Here is a 6,000-nt window from a genome sequence, read left to right on the forward strand (position 1 = left end):
AAAACAACCTATTACTATTTATGGGTGAAGCATTCCAAGCCTTAATTAGATGGAAGTAAATTAACAATATTATTAATCATTGTCAGTATTATTATTACCGAGGTAGCAACCTCAGACAGTAACTCAGGATAGTAACCTTATTAAGGTCATGGGATAGCAATCCTAAATAAGAACACAGGATAGCAATCCTGCCAAACATGAGGTAGCCACCTCAACCAAGTATCATTCTCCAAGTTTTATGTGAATCCAATTTGCTCATCATATGAGTCTCGGCCGCTCGTGACCGTGAGCACAACTGATATATCAGTTTTATACTCTCCAGAGGTGTGCACTTTTATTTCAAGTCGTGATTCCCATTTGCCCAGATTCATAATTTTCCAAAACACTACCAAGGTGAGCAGGCAGGGTTTTACTACGAGACCTTTCACAGGGTCCAACTAATAGGATGCCACTCGTAAGTTTTGGCCGGGGCGCTCGGTGGCCGTGTCCATAGCCATGGCGCGCCGGACAACCGACAACTTAATATCCATTACCCAAGTTACTTCCTTACGCCTACCCGAAAAGTAACACTCCACTAGTGGAGGTCCTGATAGTTAGTCAAGCCAGAGCCATATAGCTTGGAGTTGCAATGTATGTCCTAGGTGGCCGCTCTATGACTAAGTCCTTATGGAGGGCAGACGGGTACGTCCGGCAACTAGGCCAACCACTAATACCCGCTCCCCTGTCACAACCACCATCATGATGCTCGCAAGCATCCAACATATCCATCACCGCAGTGACCATTATCCAGCATGTATTAAGCATCAAGTTAAGTAGAGATTATTCTTTATTAAACTTGTGTACTAGGTGAGTACAACAGTTAAGCATAACTAATATACCCTAGTCTACCCATACACATAACCCTAGGTGTTCAAGGAATGATAAATGAAAACTAGTCGGATCCTTAGAGTTTGCATTAATTAGACACATACAATGAAAGTAAATAACATTAAAGGTATAGGAGCAAAATGATCAAATGGTGTCTGTACTTGTCTTTTTCTCCAAAGTCTAGTTGCTCAGAAGTCTTCTGCTTTGACTGTCGGTCCTCCGACGTGCTGCAGGCCACGCGCGCCAAGTAGGCCGTGTTCCCGCTGGGGTGCAGCATGCATGAACCTGAAATGAGCAGAAATCAACACATAAGCCAGTAAAGAGGGATTACAGGCATGGTATGAAATCAATATATTATAGTTAGTGAATAGACAATAGAGAATTAGAGGCACCACATATGTACATCTTGATGGCATCACGACTAGCTGCGTGAAAGGCGGCCATGATGGAACCGATCGAGCTCGTTTACAAGCCAAGCATGAAATGTGTGTACGCGCGGCGCGTGAATGGACATCTTCTTCCACGTGTCAACGCAGCGGGACCCATCCGAGCAGGAAGCGCTCTAGTGCGCACTCACCCGCCAGCCATCGAGGTCGAGCACGACCTCGCCGCAGCACGACTACCTCAGCCCCAGTGGCGAAGCTAGGTTCATGGTTGTGGGTGCACATGCACCTATAAAAATTTAAAAACCTACTATTACAATCAAAATTTCACCATTGTCATACCTTAAAATTTTATATCTATTAGAAAACTACCCTCTAATTTGCTCTAGCTTCGTCACTGCTCAGCCCTCAACATACTCCCGATGAGCGCGCGTGTCCACACGCGGGCCATATATCAGGTCCACCATGCAGTCGTTGGGCACAACCTTCCACCAGTTTGTCAATGAAGCCGGCGGCAACGTCACCTTCTCCGCTGACCCCAACATCCACGACGCCAATAAACTGTCAAGGGATCCTTCCTCTCAGTACCTATAACCATAATCGTGTGTACTTAATTTCAGTGATACAAGACCAATTGTCATATCTTTTGGGTTCTATAGCTAGAATAAACAGCCAGTGGGCATGTTTACTTGAGCAACAAAGTCACTGACAACACAGCCATCATCAATGCACATGCGAGGGCCATCCAAAGAACAAAGAAGTAATTAGGAGCCAAAACTGTTCTTTTTTGAGGGAACAGGAGGGGTTTTACCCCCTACTAGATTTTATTAAAACAATAAATAAACAGTACAGAGAGTTACAAGCCTCGTTTAGGAGACGAAGAAAGAGTAGAAAAAGATAAAATAAATTATACATAAGCTTGTAGCCATGTCATCAACATTGATTTTATATCAATCTTTGCTCTTAGGATAACCTGAGCAAACTCTTTCTTAAAGATCTCCTTGCAGCAGCGAATAGAATTGTCAAAGCCTCTGAAAATTTTGTCATTGCGCGAGGACCAGATTGCCCAACACATTGTTATAATTACATCCATGAAAAAAGGTGCAGGAAGCTGAGATTTAATACTTTCCATAATTTGGAAACATTAGTACTATTTGGCACTGTTACCTAAAGACTCCACCAGCATGCAATTGAAAAAGGGCAATGAAGAAAAAGGTGAGTAAGATCTTCTTCAACATTTAGATGGCAAAGGACACAACAATAGGAAGGGAGGTGCATATTCTTTGTGCAAAGGAGGGATCTAGTATTAAGACGGTCATTAAGAAGAAGCCAGAAGAAGATTTTCCTTTTATTTTGACTAAAAGAATTCCAAAGCCAGTGAAAGACAGGGTGAGGGTTATGGTGACCAACAAGGTGGAGATATGCATTATGGGATGAAAAGGTTGTATGACCATTGTTATAAGACTAGATGTCACACTCATTTGTGAGCTGTAAATTTTGAAGGATTGTTGACAGGTTAAGATATTGAAGGTAAGCCTCAGAGGAGAGGGGGAGATGGAAAAGGGAGTGGAGATTAGCGTAGGAGGAAGCAGTGGCCAAAGAGATTTTTGGGTTAATTGCAAAAGAAAAAAGCTTAGGGTATTGTTGTTTTAAAGGAACATTAGTCTAGGAGTCGTACCAAAGGAGACAGGTAGATCCACTCCTGATCGTGATTGTGGCAAGATTTTTAAAAGAGTCCAAAGATTTTAGAATATCACACCACCAAAAGGATCCTCTGAAGGGGACATCTGAAGATAGAAGTTTGGATCTAGAGTAATACTTGTCCCAGACAAGTTGAACCAAGGGAGTAGTGTCTTTATTAAAGAATTTATGGAGATGTTTGAAAAGAAGACTTTCATTTTGCTTGTTGATATTAATGATGCCCAAACCTCCTTCTTTTTTTGGCAAGCAACACTTGGGCCAAGCAGCTTTGGGAGGTTTTTTGCTACTAGTGTCATAACCCCTCCAAAGGCAATGTCTTCTGAATTTATCAATCTCTTCAACTATGGTTTTAGGAAGGAGATAGCTGCTCATTACAAACATAGGCAAGGCAGTTAGAATAGAGTTAGTGAGTTGTAATCTTCCTGCTTCATTGAGAAAGGATGAAAAAGCAACAAGCCTCCTCTCACACTTAGTGGTTAAAGGCCAGAAATCAGCTACTGAAGGTTTATAAAGGGAAAGGGGGAGCCCTAAGTAGGTGAAGGGAAGATCACCAATGGAGCAACCTAGAATTTGGGCAAGAGATTGAGATGTAGCAGGGGAAACATTGAGGGGTACCATCATAGATTTGTAGTAGTTTACTTTAAGGCCTGAAGATTTAGCAAAGGAAGAGAGAATATCTTTTAATTGCGCAAGTTCAATGGGACAGGCTTTAATAAAAATGAGGGTGTCATCCGCATATTGTAGAATAGGGAACTCATGATCAGTAATAGAGATGGGCAAAGAGAGAGTATCAGAAGAAACCGCATGATTGAGAAGAGTTTGTAAGAAATCAGCAGGTAAAACAAACAGAAGAGGAGAGAGAGGGTCCCCTTGCCTAACCCCTCTTTTACAATGAAAGACTTTCCCAGGTAGTCCATTGAGGATAACAGATGAGGTACCAGAATTGAAAATAGATGACATCCATTGAATCCATTTGGCTGGAAGACCCTTGTGGGTCATAATTTGGATCATGAACTCATGTTCAACTTTATCAAAGGCTTTCTCAAAATCAAGTTTGAGGATGAGTAGTTCATTTTTTTGATTGATGACAAGAATGTAGATATTCAAGGGCCCAGGCTATACAATCTTGAATTGATCTATTTTTAATGAATCCATATTGATTTTTATGAAGGAGAGAGGGCAACACACTCTGGAGTCTGTTAGCCAGGATTTTAGTGAGGATTTTTATAGAAGAGTTTAGAAGAGAGATGGGTCTATAGTCATTAACTTTGGAGGCACCATCTTTCTTAGGAATAAGGGTTATGTAAGATCCATCAATACTCTGTAAACAGATTGATTCAGGGTTAGAGTGAAAATTAGAATAGAGATTATAGAAGTCAGTTCAAATGATTGGCCAACATTTTTTAATAAAGTCAGTATTGAATCCATCTGGACCTGGGGATTTATCAGAAGGGAGGGCTTTAACCACAGAGTCAATTTCTTCCTTAGAAAAGGGGTAAGATAGAGATTCTAGATGAGGGTTAGGAGATAGATAAGCAGAATGGTCAAAACCAATAGAGGTTAAATTAGAAGATCCTAATCTTTCTTTAAAGGAATTCCAAATGAGGTTAGCCTTGTCTTGATGCTCAGTCCAAACCAAACCACTGTCATCCTGAAGAGAAGAAATATAGTTTTTCCTGAATTTGATAGTGGCATGGGCATGAAAGAATTTGGTGTTGGCATCTCCTAGGGTGACCCACTTTATAGCTCCTCTCTCCTTCCAATAGGTTTTTTGCTGTTGAAGGAGAGATATGAGTTTTTGCTCCAATAAATTCCTGAAATTCCACTCTACGATACTCAGATCCCTATGCTCTTCTAGGAAGTTGAGAAGGGAAAGGAGGAGTTTGACATTACTGATATTAGTGTTCAGGTTAGAGAGGGTTTGTTTCCAAGATTTAAGAACACCTCTTAGGTTTTTGAATCTTGCAGTAATGTTTTTAGCCGCATCGGAATGATGGATATTAGTAAACCACCCCTGTTGAACTTGGGTAAGAAAGTCATCATGATTGAGCCAATAATTTTCAAAACGAAAGATGGAACCCTTTGGAATGGCAGTAGAAACTGAAATGAGACAAGGGACATGATCTGATGTTTCCATGGTAAGAGTGCTGACTGAGGTGTTGGGGTATGATATAGTCCAACTAACAGAAGTGAAAAACCAATCTAAATGTTCAAGAAGAAGAGGATGTTGCTTATTAGACCAGGTAAAGCGTTGCCCTTTAAGGGGAAGTTCTATTTGACCTAAAGAGCTGATTGCATCATTAAACATAAGCATAGTAGGATAATTAGCTCCATCTCGATTTCTGTCTTCTAGATTACGGTAAAGATTGAAGTCTCCTACTATTATCCAGTCAATTATATCAGGCATAGATATGTGTTTGAACTAATGAATAAACTCAGCTTTTCCTGGATCAGTGCAAGGCACATAAATATTAGTTAAGATCCAGCAAGAGTTATTGATCATAGAGGTGAACATGATAGAGGATGCATATGCATTTTGGAAAACACATTGTCCATGAAAGATGGAACTTTTCCAAATGATGATAGACCCTCCAGAGGCCCCAATTGATGGAAGGAAGTCAAAAGAGTCAAAAGAGGGGGGGGGGGCAGAAGAATCTAAGATATGTCTGATCAAAAGATTCACGTTTTGTCTCTTGAAGACAAATTACATCACAATTTGTCTCCATAGCTCTATCTCTAATAGCATTCCACTTTTTCTCTGAGTTGATACCCCTGATATTCCAACTAAGTATTCTCTAGTGTTTAACAGCCATAAAACTAAGTATGATAGCCTAAAGGATTAGAAAGCTGCTTTAGATAACCAAAGTAGCAAAAGAGCGAAAAGTAGAAGACTACTTCTTGGGTTGTTTCCCTTTATCCCCACTGTCACGCCGATCTTTGGGGGGAGTCTTTTTTTTTTCCATTGGCTTCTTGGGCCGGCCCACTGCTCGTTTCTTGGGTGAAGGTTTGGCCATCAGAAGATCTTTGTCCAGCTGGTCCGGCTTCAATT

This window comes from Sorghum bicolor, chromosome 4 (genome assembly GCF_000003195.3).
Source record: "Sorghum bicolor cultivar BTx623 chromosome 4, Sorghum_bicolor_NCBIv3, whole genome shotgun sequence".
In the NCBI taxonomy this organism is placed as follows: domain Eukaryota; kingdom Viridiplantae; phylum Streptophyta; class Magnoliopsida; order Poales; family Poaceae; genus Sorghum; species Sorghum bicolor.